The sequence below is a fragment of the Hippocampus bargibanti genome, linkage group LG15 (assembly GCF_051943395.1).
Source record: "Hippocampus bargibanti isolate YZ-2025 linkage group LG15, ASM5194339v1, whole genome shotgun sequence".
In the NCBI taxonomy this organism is placed as follows: Eukaryota; Metazoa; Chordata; class Actinopteri; order Syngnathiformes; family Syngnathidae; genus Hippocampus; species Hippocampus bargibanti.
In genome coordinates, this window is record NC_142748.1 from 4,597,309 (window position 1) to 4,611,706 (window position 14,398).

At 42.2% G+C, this 14,398-nt stretch overlaps 2 long non-coding RNA genes across 3 annotated transcripts; both read left to right on the plus strand.

Annotated features, from left to right (window-relative positions):
* The first annotated feature begins 316 nt into the window (after nt 1-316).
* On the plus strand, nt 317-2,209 carry LOC148887174 (uncharacterized). The gene is made up of 5 exons (XR_016117539.1): nt 317-461; nt 635-826; nt 1,098-1,235; nt 1,325-1,425; nt 1,570-2,209. It is a non-coding gene; the product is annotated as an uncharacterized LOC148887174 (long non-coding RNA).
* A 2,707-nt stretch (nt 2,210-4,916) lies between these two features.
* Nucleotides 4,917-6,869, plus strand: LOC148887175 (uncharacterized). Of its 2 annotated transcripts, XR_016117720.1 has the most exons (5): nt 4,927-4,985; nt 5,297-5,488; nt 5,760-5,897; nt 5,987-6,087; nt 6,230-6,869. It is a non-coding gene; the product is annotated as an uncharacterized LOC148887175 (long non-coding RNA). The 2 variants fall into 2 exon arrangements; XR_016117719.1 differs by having other exon boundaries at nt 4,917-5,488.
* Nucleotides 6,870-14,398: the final 7,529 nt, after the last annotated feature.

The following is a 14,398-nucleotide window of genomic DNA, read 5'->3' on the forward strand; positions in this document are numbered from 1 at the left end:
TTGGATGTAAACCACAATAAGTCATTTTTCTTGACTTCAGATTTGAAAACTAGTTATTAATTATTTTATTTTGCGCTCTGTATGGAATATGTGGAGGGGATTAAACATTCTAATGGCTTCCCCAATCATAACGGCCCTCGGGAGGAAACCAAATCTACAATGTGGCCCGCGGCAAAAAACGACTGACTATACATGGTGGTTTTTTAGACTAAAACGCCTCACTATACATGTTTTTAAGGCTGAAAATACCTTACTATACGTTTTTTTTTGGGCAAAAAACGCCATTCCATTCGATTTCGTGCCAAATGTCTTTGCGGGTGTTGGCCAGGAGAGGGCGATAAGCCCAGTGTGATCCAAACCACCACCAACAAAAAAGAAAGAGAAGAAGCCGAAGAAGAGCGGACCGTCCCACATCCGCTTCAACGAGCAACTATTTCCGCTGTCAACAAGCCAAGTCCTCGGTGACTCGTTTTAACTTTAATTTTTAAATGTTTCATTTATCCGTGAATGTGGTCATGTGGGGAATTTAGGAGTACGCTTATGATACTTTGTACCAGATTTTTCGTCCGGTTCTCTGACAAAAAGGTTTTTGTTTATACGTCATTGGTTTTTCCGAATACGTCTTTCCGCCCAGGCCGGAAGCGGATGTTTTCCCAATGCTGAGATGTGCTAGCATGGATGGTTAGCTTCTCCTCCGTCAGACCGAGTCAACAAAACCCGAGCAAGAATGGCAGCCGGCGACGAGCTCACTCAGATCGAGTTTCTATATTTGGTGTCCAAAGTGTGCGCGGGGACAACCGTCTTGGAACCAGCGACAAAGATTGAGGTTTGACCACCACGCCGAATAATCGAGCTATCCTGCTAAAGCTAACGTCGCTCCGAGCTTGCTCGCTAAAGCTAACGTCGCATCCGCTAATGTTGACTTGTGCCATTTCGTTGTTTTGCATTTTCAAGTTCAAAGTTAGCTGTTTTTGTGCATTGGGGCTCTGCTACCTTGGGCGTGATAAGGTGGTTGCATGCTTGTAATTCATCCGAATGAGTCATTAGCCTCCCGTAAAAGGAACCGACATGTGAAGTTGTTGTTGTTGTTTTGGCAGGACTCTCTCATCTCAAGTTGTTCGGGCTTATTCAGACCATGAGCTGGCGTGAGAGAAGAGGATGCAGAAAACCGGGTTAGATTGATTCGCTCAAGGGGTAAAGAAGACCCATGCCCAAGTCGTCCGTCCACAATGAAGGTAGTCATCTTTTTTCAGTGAAAACGTCATCTTTTTGTTGCAATCGATTTTTTTTTCATATTATTTAAATTAAACTTTAAATTAAACAGGCCTGGATGAAACTGATGGAACCACCGTAGGAGGGACACCCACCCAGCAAAAGAAGAAAGTTGGCACGAGGTGACTCATCAAAGTTCGCTTCAGAGGTGTGGTAAGTTTTTTTTTATCCTCAAAAAGACCATGTATAGTAAGGTGTTTTTTTTAGCCGAGAAAAAAAAAAAGAGCATCTACACCTCACTACATGTGTATGTAGTGAGGTGTTTTTATTGTCCTTTCTCACAATGCCATTCTTTAGGTTGTACCAGTTGCACCTGCCTGCTCTTGAACCCTGCACTTCTGCACTGCCAGTTTCTGCCCTATCCACTGGACCATGGGGGTACGGCTGATTTCGCTCAAAATTCATGTATTTATCATGCGATGCCGCGTTGACACTTAGTATAGTATTACTGGCAGGTTCTCGGCGCTTCGCGCCTCGAACCTGCACAAGCGAGCTCGCTTCGCTCGCTCGCATGACACACCAGAACCTGGCTCGCTCGCTTCGCTCGCTCGCTTGTCAGTGACCCTGGGAGGACCGTGAACTCGCTCCAGCGACCTCGCTTCGCTCGGTCGCTTTCGCTTCGACTGCTGGTTTCGAACCCGTGCCGCGCAGTCGACACCCTTGTACTTTTTCCCAGCGGCCCACGGGGCCCCAATTGAAAATGTGCTTTGTTCGCTTATATCTTATTCTGGAGGTCATTGATTGAACAAAAGTACAAATTGGACATGTTGCCCAGTGCTTGAATTGAACCCAGCACCTTCGCATTGGGAGTCCATCACCTTAACCAATAAGCCACGGGCACCACTAGTTGGTCTCACTTATGTTCTATGATATTCTTGTGTGAAGTACAAAAAGACTTAGAATAAAAACTTGTCTGTTCTCAGACCGCCAACTGAAACTCTGGTGTCTTTGCTTGTGTCTTATTCTGAAGGTCATTGATTGAACAAAAGTGTGAGTTCAATCCCAGAGCTGGGATTGAACCCAGCACCTTCGCATTGGGAGTCCATCACCATTAACCATTAAGCTAATTGTGCTGACAACTTCTGTCTGAAATGGCATACTTGAGTGATCCACAGGGTGTCGCCTATTTTAATAGCTATTGGATATGCGGACAAATATAACATCCAAATCCAAAGTTTGTAAATCCGAGTTAGTCGAGTGCTCTAAGACTATACTTACGGCTCGGAAGACTTGTGTTCGAGTCCCCTTTTCTGCTCACCTGAAATTATGCACACAATTGCAGGCGAGAGCGGGGATCGAACTGGAGTCGTCCGGACCGCAGCCAAAGTTTTTGACCACTCAAACATTGCACATGTTTTTTTGCAAATTTTGATTGGTAGTCATGAGTACTAACATGTTTTTTGCAAATAAATACAATCTCAAAACAGGAGGTTTTAAAATGCGACTTGGTCAAATGGTTTAAGACTAAACTTAATGTCCAGGCGACTCCTGTTCGAGTCCCAGCTCATCTGCTGAATTTATGCACAGATATGCAGGTGTCAGTGGGAATCGAACTGCAGATGGCCAGGCCGCAACCAACCTTTTGGCCACTCAACCATTGCAGACATGTTTTTTTGCAAATTTTGATCGGTAGTCACGAGTACTAAGATGTTTTTTTTGCCAATAAATACAATCTGAAAACCGAAGGTTTTTAAATCTGACTTGGTCAGACGGTTTAAGACTAAACTTAATGTCCAAGCGACTCCTGTTCGAGTCCCAGCTCATCTGCTGAATTTATGCACAGATATGCAGGTGTCAGTGGGAATTGAACTGCATATGGCCTGGCCGCAACCAAACTTTTAGACCGCTCGACCACGACAGCTGAGGATTTTGTGAGGTTTTATCGGTAGTCACGAGTACAAACATGGCACACTTGATGTATTTCCTTGATTTGTCCGCCAGACGGCGCTTATTCCCCATCAAACTAGATGTAGTTTTGTTATTTGTCCGCCAGACGGCGACAATTCCCCAAATAATCTAGATGTAGTTTTGTCTGACAAATATAAATCGTGGCAGTGAAGCAGGTCACGTGAAATAAAACCGTGTAAAACCAGGTATAATGTCATGTATTAAACATATGTAAACTGCCACAAGGGGGCACAAGCCAGTGTCTTATTGTGCCGGTCCCAAGCCCGGGTAAATACAAAGGGTTGTGTCAGGAAGGGCGTCTGACGTATTTTTTTTTTTTTTGCCAAAACAATTATGCGAATCAAACCTCTGAATCCCATACCGGATCGGTCGAGGCCCGGGTTAACAACGGCCGCCATTGGTACTGTTGACCTTCAGGGTGCCAGTGGAATATTAAAAAAGAAAAGAAACATATGTAAACTAAAAAAATGTTTCTGTGCAGAAAAGGTGAAGCTGAACTGAAAATTTGAATTTGGAAATACTGTACACAATGTGAGAGTGACGACAAATTAAGGAAATACACCGATATCGATTTAATAGGGAATTTTCGCCGTCTGGCGGACAAATGACAAAATTACATCTAGATCGATGGAGCGAATAATTGTCTTTAATTTATCTCTAAAAAACAAAAAAACAACAACCTTGTAATGTCGAATATTGGTCAAGTTTCACGAAGATACCACTAAAGTGCAAAACATACCTTAAAGTAAGCCTTTTCACCCTGTCGCCCCCAACGGAAAGCTGCAAATTCCATTCGGTTTGCTTGCCAAGAGGCTTCCGGGCCAACAGAGAGCGATATGCGTGGTTGCATCCAATCAAATAACAACAAGACGAAGAAGAAGCAGCAGCACAAAAGCGGAACGTCCCACATCCGCTTTAAAGAACAAGTATTTCCGCTGTCAACAAACAAGTCCTCGTCGAGTAGTTTTAACTGTTTAAACTGACTTTTTGTCATTTGTCCGTGAACGTGATGACGTGGATAATTTAGGGGCGCGATTACGATACGTTGCGCCAGTTGTTTAGCACGGCTATCAGTCGCCCTCAGCTGTCAATCAGAGTGTTTGACTTGAATGTTGTTGTGCATGTTTTCCACATTTCCCAAACTATTCACACAAATGCATCCGTTACTTTTTTCACGAACGAAAAATACTGTACGAGCTCTTCATCCGATAGAATAGCAAGCGTCTTAGATTTTGATTCAAAGGAAGTTGCTGTACTTTAGATGTGTGAAAGAAAGTGTGTAACATCATGAAAAAATTCTGTGTAAGCTCTCTTTTTCCTCCATCATGAAAATGGGATTAAAATGAAAAATAAACAACTTTTTCCTCACGGACTAAAAGATTTTAACTTAGCACTTTTGTTTCCCCTCCCTCCCTCTTTGGCCAAAAAGGTCGTTTTTTGGGCTAAAAAGGCCTTACTATACATGGTCTTTTTTCAGGCCAAAAATACCTTACTATACATGGTCGGTTTTTTGGGGGCTAAAAACGGCTTACTATACATGGTCGTTTTTTAGGCTAAAAACGCCTCACTATACATGTTTTTAAGGCTGAAAATGCCTTACTATACGTTTTTTTGGGCTAAAAACGCCATTCCATTCGATTTCGTGCCAAATGTCTTTGCGGGTGTTGGCCAGGAGAGGGCGATAAGCCCAGTGTGATCCAAACCACCACCAACAAAAAAGAAAGAGAAGAAGCCGAAGAAGAGCGGACCGTCCCACATCCGCTTCAACGAGCAACTATTTCCGCTGTCAACAAGCCAAGTCCTCGGTGACTCGTTTTAACTTTAATTTTTAAATGTTTCATTTATCCGTGAATGTGGTCATGTGGGGAATTTAGGAGTACGAATATGATACTTTGTACCAGATTTTTGGTGTGTTTGATTTCCTGAACTCAAAGCCAGGGAGTGCATCACTCCACCATTAGTGACAGTAAAGGGCAGCACATTGATCATATATTTTTTTTTGGCATATGGTACAGTGTTTTGGGGCGAAAAAAAACAACCATGCATCGTCCGGTTCTTTGACAAAAATGTTTTTGTCTTTACGTAATTGTTTTTCCGAATACGTCTTTCCGCCCAGGCCGGAAGCGGATGTTTTCCCAATGCTGAGACGTGCTAGCATGGATGGTTAGCTTCTCCTCCGACAGACCGAGTCAACAAAACCCGAGCAAGAATGGCAGCCGGCGACGAGCTCACTCAGATCGAGTTTCTATATTTGGTGTCCAAAGTGTGCGCGGGGACAACCGTCTTGGAACCAGCGACAAAGATTGAGGTTTGACCACCACGCCGAATAATCGAGCTATCCTGCTAAAGCTAACGTCGCTCCGAGCTTGCTCGCTAAAGCTAACGTAGCATCCGCTAATGTTGACTTGTGTCATTTCGTTGTTTTGCATTTTCAAGTTCAAAGTTAGCTGTTTTTGTGCATTGGGGCTCTGCTACCTTGGGCGTGATAAGGTGGTTGCATGCTTGTAATTCATCCGAATGAGTCATTAGCCTCCCGTAAAAGGAACCGACATGTGAAGTTGTTGTTGTTGTTTTGGCAGGACTCTCTCATCTCAAGTTGTTCGGGCTTATTCAGACCATGAGCTGGCGTGAGAGAAGAGGATGCACAAAACCGGGTTAGATTGATTCGCTCAAGGGGTAAAGAAGACCCATGCCCAAGTCGTCCGTCCACAATGAAGGTAGTCATCTTTTTTTCAGTGAAAACGTCATCTTTTTGTTGCAATCGATTTTTTTTCATATTATTTAAATTAAACTTTAAATTAAACAGGCCTGGATGAAACTGATGGAACCACCGTAGGAGGGACACCCACCCAGCAAAAGAAGAAAGTTGGCACGAGGTGACTCATCAAAGTTCGCTTCAGAGGTGTGGTAAGTTTTTTTTTATCCTCAAAAAGACCATGTATAGTAAGGTGTTTTTTTTAGCCGAGAAAAAAAAAGAGCATCTACACCTCACTACATGTGTATGTAGTGAGGTGTTTTTATTGTCCTTTCTCACAATGCCATTCTTTAGGTTGTACCAGTTGCACCTGCCTGCTCTTGAACCCTGCACTTCTGCACTGCAAGTTTCTGCCCTATCCACTGGACCATGGGGGTACGGCTGATTTCGCTCAAAATTCATGTATTTATCATGCGATGCCGCGTTGACACTTAGTATAGTATTACTGGCAGGTTCTCGGCGCTTCGCGCCTCGAACCTGCACAAGCGAGCTCGCTTCGCTCGCTCGCATGACACACCAGAACCTGGCTCGCTCGCTTCGCTCGCTCGCTTGTCAGTGACCCTGGGAGGACCGTGAACTCGCTCCAGCGACCTCGCTTCGCTCGGTCGCTTTCGCTTCGACTGCTGGTTTCGAACCCGTGCCGCGCAGTCGACACCCTTGTACTTTTTCCCAGCGGCCCACGGGGCCCCAATTGAAAATGTGCTTTGTTCGCTTATATCTTATTCTGGAGGTCATTGATTGAACAAAAGTACAAATTGGACATGTTGCCCAGTGCTTGAATTGAACCCAGCACCTTCGCATTGGGAGTCCATCACCTTAACCAATAAGCCACGGGCACCACTAGTTGGTCTCACTTATGTTCTATGATATTCTTGTGTGAAGTACAAAAAGACTTAGAATAAAAACTTGTCTGTTCTCAGACCGCCAACTGAAACTCTGGTGTCTTTGCTTGTGTCTTATTCTGAAGGTCATTGATTGAACAAAAGTGTGAGTTCAATCCCAGAGCTGGGATTGAACCCAGCACCTTCGCATTGGGAGTCCATCACCATTAACCATTAAGCTAATTGTGCTGACAACTTCTGTCTGAAATGGCATACTTGAGTGATCCACAGGGTGTCGCCTATTTTAATAGCTATTGGATATGCGGACAAATATAACATCCAAATCCAAAGTTTGTAAATCCGAGTTAGTCGAGTGCTCTAAGACTATACTTACGGCTCGGAAGACTTGTGTTCGAGTCCCCTTTTCTGCTCACCTGAAATTATGCACACAATTGCAGGCGAGAGCGGGGATCGAACTGGAGTCGTCCGGACCGCAGCCAAAGTTTTTGACCACTCAAACATTGCACATGTTTTTTTGCAAATTTTGATTGGTAGTCATGAGTACTAACATGTTTTTTGCAAATAAATACAATCTCAAAACAGGAGGTTTTAAAATGCGACTTGGTCAAATGGTTTAAGACTAAACTTAATGTCCAGGCGACTCCTGTTCGAGTCCCAGCTCATCTGCTGAATTTATGCACAGATATGCAGGTGTCAGTGGGAATCGAACTGCAGATGGCCAGGCCGCAACCAACCTTTTGGCCACTCAACCATTGCAGACATGTTTTTTTGCAAATTTTGATCGGTAGTCACGAGTACTAAGATGTTTTTTTGCCAATAAATACAATCTGAAAACCGGAGGTTTTTAAATCTGACTTGGTCAGACGGTTTAAGACTAAACTTAATGTCCAAGCGACTCCTGTTCGAGTCCCAGCTCATCTGCTGAATTTATGCACAGATATGCAGGTGTCAGTGGGAATTGAACTGCATATGGCCTGGCCGCAACCAAACTTTTAGACCGCTCGACCACGACAGCTGAGGATTTTGTGAGGTTTTATCGGTAGTCACGAGTACAAACATGGCACACTTGATGTATTTCCTTGATTTGTCCGCCAGACGGCGCTTATTCCCCATCAAACTAGATGTAGTTTTGTTATTTGTCCGCCAGACGGCGACAATTCTCCAAATAATCTAGATGTAGTTTTGTCTGACAAATATAAATCGTGGCAGTGAAGCAGGTCACGTGAAATAAAACCGTGTAAAACCAGGTATAATGTCATGTATTAAACATATGTAAACTGCCACAAGGGGGCACAAGCCAGTGTCTTATTGTGCCGGTCCCAAGCCCGGGTAAATACAAAGGGTTGTGTCAGGAAGGGCGTCTGACGTATTTTTTTTTTTTTGCCAAAACAATTATGCGAATCAAACCTCTGAATCCCATACCGGATCGGTCGAGGCCCGGGTTAACAACGGCCGCCATTGGTACTGTTGACCTTCAGGGTGCCAGTGGAATATAAAAAAAGAAAAGAAACATATGTAAACTAAAAAAATGTTTCTGTGCAGAAAAGGTGAAGCTGAACTGAAAATTTGAATTTGGAAATACTGTACACAATGTGAGAGTGACTGTACACAATGTGAGAGTGACGACAAATTAAGGAAATACACCGATATCGATTTAATAGGGAATTTTCGCCGTCTGGCGGACAAATGACAAAATTACATCTAGATCGATGGAGCGAATAATTGTCTTTAATTTATCTCTAAAAAACAAAAAAACAACAACCTTGTAATGTCGAATATTGGTCAAGTTTCACGAAGATACCACTAAAGTGCAAAACATACCTTAAAGTAAGCCTTTTCACCCTGTCGCCCCCAACGGAAAGCTGCAAATTCCATTCGGTTTGCTTGCCAAGAGGCTTCCGGGCCAACAGAGAGCGATATGCGTGGTTGCATCCAATCAAATAACAACAAGACGAAGAAGAAGCAGCAGCACAAAAGCGGAACGTCCCACATCCGCTTTAAAGAACAAGTATTTCCGCTGTCAACAAACAAGTCCTCGTCGAGTAGTTTTAACTGTTTACTCGCTCGCATCGCACGCGATTGCGTGTCAGTGGAATCAACTGCATGGCCGGCCGCATCCTCGACCTGTTTGACCCTAACCGTTGCGAGTCACTGTCTTTTCGCTTGCCAATTGTTGATCGTGTCCAGTACTAGACTGTGTTTTTTCTGCCAATAAATACAATTGAACCGAAGGTTTTTGAAATGCTGCTTGTGTCAGCTCTTAGACTCACACTTCAACATGTCCATGACCACTCCTTGTTCGACCAGCTCTATTCATTGTCATGATATTAGACTAGATATGCAGAACTGTCAGTTGGGAATTGCCATGCTATGTGGTCTTGCCTGCAACCATACTTATAGACTGTAACCAGACCAGCGATGAGCCGATGTTGATTACTAGGTTTTGTCGAGTAATAGGCTATATGAAACGTTGATATTGTGATAATCAAAAACTGATCAGTCGATTTATCAGTATCAGATTGATAATTATGGTAGTCATCTAAATTTAATCTAGTTACCAGAGTAACTAAGTATATAGAGTGGAGTCTACATGCTAGCGATTGAGACCTTGTCCACGAGTGAATGCATAACGGCATAATGGATCGCAGGTAAAGAGCGCATAGACACTTTCAGCCTCATGATTGTAGCGAGTACTGTCATTGACTGATTTCCTTATGCATGCTATGACAATTGATTTTCTACGGATTATTAACATCACAGACTGTCTGAATCTGACGTTCGCGCAAATTGTTTGCAGCACTCGCGATTAGCCACATGTGTTCAATTCGTGCATCTGTGAATCGACTGCATGTAGCTGCACTGTCAGATGCCGTCAATCCGACAGCTGCTTTCAACTGCGAGTGTGACATGTTTGTTTTCAACAGTGCCAATATGTCTAATATATTGAGGTACTTGTTTATCAGTACAATTGCAGGACTTAACGTCAGCTATACGTTGATGCTGCCAAGGACTGTTCGACCGTGGTGCGACTTACTGCAAGCATTGCGCAGCTATTGCCGAATATGCACTGGCTCGCGCACTAAGTATTACGTACAGACAGCGATTGTTATGGTATCACAGACAAACATGGACATGACTTATTCCTTGATTTGACCTACTCGCCATCCCATTCATGTACAGCTCATGCTGCATTTGCAATCTCAGTATGCATATTACCTCTCTTTGCATTACGAACCACTTTTAAGCCCTGCTAATCACATTGCGCTTGACTCGTGCATTAGTGTAAAGTATAGTCATGGCAATGATGCTGTCATCCAAAGTGGCCAGACGCAGATGCCATCATCAATAGAGTATCTGCTGCACAGCAATGCGATCATCAGCTAATCAATCATTGCTAGTTGTCAAACGATGTTTACTTTTAACACTTGTCTTATGATTTAATAGCTTGGGCCCTTAAATTTTGGCAGTTGCTTTAATCATTCCATCTTTTATGTTTAATTCCTCACCAAAACTCTTTCAACAAATTGACAGAATTTAAAAATAGAAAGTTTTATAAAAAATTTTGAAAGAGTTTAACATAAATTTTAGAAAGTTTAACTATAAATACTAACTTTTGCCGTTTTTCAAAATTATAACAGTTTTTTCAAGCCTTACTTAATGGTTTTTTGGAAAATCCTTACTATACAGGTTTTTTGGCAAAAAGCCTTACTATACATGGTGTTTTTTAGGCTAAAAAGCCTTACTATACATGTTTTTTTGGCTAAAAACGCTTACTATCTTTGTTTAAGCAAATTTCTTTAAAGTTTAAGCATGCCAAACACGTGAAAAAACAAGAAAGAAACCTGGCTACCACAAACAAACAAATTTTCCCCCCCCCAATTTGTAAAGTAATTTTTTCGTCAACCTAAGGTCATTCGTTTTAATAAATGGTTTTTTCAATTTATTGTTAGTGGATTTCATGAATTGTAAGGGGAATTGCTTTAATTTGGTAAAGGGTTTTTTATTTTAACATGTGGGTTTGCAAATGTTGTAGGATTTTTCAAAATTTTTAGCGACGTTTTTCCCTTTAACTCAAGGTTTTCCTCCAAAATTGCGGTACTTTTTCCAATGCGGCAACCGAGGTAATTGTCCGGGACAGGGAAAACGGAATTTCCGGCGAGTTTTGGACAAGGGGCCAATACCAGATCAAATCAACTGGCCAAATTGTTTGAAACCTTGGACTACCCAAAGTACATTCCGTTAAGAGCTGTTTTGTCTTGCTTCTATTGGTTTTTGTTGCTTTCCTATCGAAAGGTTTTTCTTTGATCGTGTGTGTTTTGCTTGAACCTACCGGAAAGGTATTGCCTAGCTCGAGAGTTTTTTTAAAGGTTTGGGGAAAGGTTTGGAACAGCCCAATGCGTGAAAGAGAACATTCAAGAAAGGGAAATTTCCTATATTTCGTAATGACTTTATTCTTTTTAAATAACTTAATAAGTTTTGAAAATTACTTATTTAAAGTTCAGCTAAATTGATAATTGGATAAGCCGCAAAAGAACCTTTGGAGGTGATTTTTTTGCAAACCGCCAGACGGCGACAATTCCCCAAATAATCTAGATGTAGTTTTGTCTGACAAATATAAATCGTGGCAGTGAAGCAGGTCACGTGAAATAAAACCGTGTAAAACCAGGTATAATGTCATGTATTAAACATATGTAAACTGCCACAAGGGGGCACAAGCCAGTGTCTTATTGTGCCGGTCCCAAGCCCGGGTAAATACAAAGGGTTGTGTCAGGAAGGGCGTCTGACGTATTTTTTTTTTTTTGCCAAAACAATTATGCGAATCAAACCTCTGAATCCCATACCGGATCGGTCGAGGCCCGGGTTAACAACGGCCGCCATTGGTACTGTTGACCTTCAGGGTGCCAGTGGAATATAAAAAAAGAAAAGAAACATATGTAAACTAAAAAAATGTTTCTGTGCAGAAAAGGTGAAGCTGAACTGAAAATTTGAATTTGGAAATACTGTACACAATGTGAGAGTGACGACAAATTAAGGAAATACACCGATATCGATTTAATAGGGAATTTTCGCCGTCTGGCGGACAAATGACAAAATTACATCTAGATCGATGGAGCGAATAATTGTCTTTAATTTATCTCTAAAAAACAAAAAAACAACAACCTTGTAATGTCGAATATTGGTCAAGTTTCACGAAGATACCACTAAAGTGCAAAACATACCTTAAAGTAAGCCTTTTCACCCTGTCGCCCCCAACGGAAAGCTGCAAATTCCATTCGGTTTGCTTGCCAAGAGGCTTCCGGGCCAACAGAGAGCGATATGCGTGGTTGCATCCAATCAAATAACAACAAGACGAAGAAGAAGCAGCAGCACAAAAGCGGAACGTCCCACATCCGCTTTAAAGAACAAGTATTTCCGCTGTCAACAAACAAGTCCTCGTCGAGTAGTTTTAACTGTTTAAACTGACTTTTTGTCATTTGTCCGTGAACGTGATGACGTGGATAATTTAGGGGCGCGATTACGATACGTTGCGCCAGTTGTTTAGCACGGCTATCAGTCGCCCTCAGCTGTCAATCAGAGTGTTTGACTTGAATGTTGTTGTGCATGTTTTCCACATTTCCCAAACTATTCACACAAATGCATCCGTTACTTTTTTCACGAACGAAAAATACTGTACGAGCTCTTCATCCGATAGAATAGCAAGCGTCTTAGATTTTGATTCAAAGGAAGTTGCTGTACTTTTGGTTCGTGAAAAAAGTGTGCAACATCACGAAAAACGATTCAAATGAAAAATAAACAACTTTTCCCTCAAGGAAAAAATATTTTAACTTTCCACTTTTGTTTCCCCTCCCTCCCTCTTTAAGGTCGGTTTTCGGGCTAAAAACGGCTTACCATACATGGTCTATTTTTTCAGGCCAAAAATGCCTCCTGTTCAAGTCCCGTCTGATCAGCGGAATTGATGCATATTTGCATTTGACAGCGCGAATGCCTCTAAACTTTTCGACCACTCAACCATCGCAGCTGAGTTTTACAGCCAATTTGGATTTCGCACTGTTATGGATTATGCCCATAAATATAACTTCAATTTTTTTTTCAGACTCGAGTCCGTCATGTGCTCTAAGGCTAAACCCACCGTTCGGGTGACTCCTGTTTGAGTCCCCCTTTCTCCTCATCTACATTCCTCACATGCAACTCTGGTTGCTTTGCTCATATCTTTTTATGAAGGTCATTAATTGAACAAAAGTACAAGTTGGACACATGGCCCAGAGCTGGGATTGAACGCAGCACCTTCACATTGGGAGGCCATCACCACAACCACCGTGCCAGATGAGCCGTGGGTAAGCTCCTGTTATGTTCTATGATATCCTTTGCCAAAGTACAAAAAGACAGACTAAAAAACTTGTCTTTTCTCTTTCCACTGAAAAAGAACACCACCCAGCGGGGTTTAAAAGGGAGGCTGAATTTGCCATGAGTGGGTCTCGAACTGAACGAGCTCACGCACAAGATGATGTTATTCAGACCACTAGACCACATGCGCTCGCAGCTGCTGTGGAAGTGCAGTCGGTCGTCATCATGGATGGGAAAAAGAATGCACATTGAAATGGTTGCGGCTGAAATAGGTTGTCGCTCATTACGTCTGACAATAAAAGTGGGTTAAACATGAGCATTTGTGGTTAAATTCGAACACAGTTTCAATGGATCGTAACGCGGGCCTTTAACCATTAGGCTAACTGCACGTCTCATGACTGCAGATTTGGTGACCCCGTATGTGTATTTAGCTCTGTGTACATACATTTAAATGGAGAAAGAAACATGGATATACTGTTTGATACATTTACATAAGACACAAGCCAGTGTCTTATTATGACGGTCACAAATACAGACGGTTGTGTCAGGAAGGGCATCCAGATGTGAATCAAACCTCTGAAGACGGAGTACACTGATTCGCTGTGGTGACCCCTTAAAGGGAAAAGCCGAAAGGAAAAGAAGAAGACGTATTTATTTGTCATGGGCAGAGCAATCAACATAAAAATAAATCTGATGTGTTGCATATTGAGTAGTTAGCATTGAGCAAATTCGCAACCCTTGTCCCTGGATGGGCTTCTCGGATAGACACCAGAGCTGAAAACGTAGCATAGCAACATTGTAAAAGAGAAGAACGCAACATACATTAAAATAGACAAACACGATCACTTGTCCCACACTAAACATTTTTTTTTTCGAATGAGCATGCAAAGTGTCATTGCTGAGTTAGTCACAGATTAAAAAAGGCATCTCAATCACAGGCCAAAAAACGCTGTTTTTTTTTCAGCTAAAGACGCCTTCGTATACTTGGTCATTTTTTCAGGCCAAAAACGTCTTTATTTGTCCGCCAGACGGTACTTATTCCACATCGAACTAGATGTAGTTTTGTTATTTGTCCGCCAGACGGCGAAAATTCCCCATTGAATCGATGTCTGCCGATAAATATCTGTTCAGCTTCACTTTTTCTGCATTTAAACAATTTCTAGTTTGCATACACTGTTTTATACGTTAAATTCTACCTGGTTTTACAGATGTAGTTTTATTTCACGTGACCTGTTTAACTGCCACAATTTATATATTTGTTTTTTTTTTTAACAAC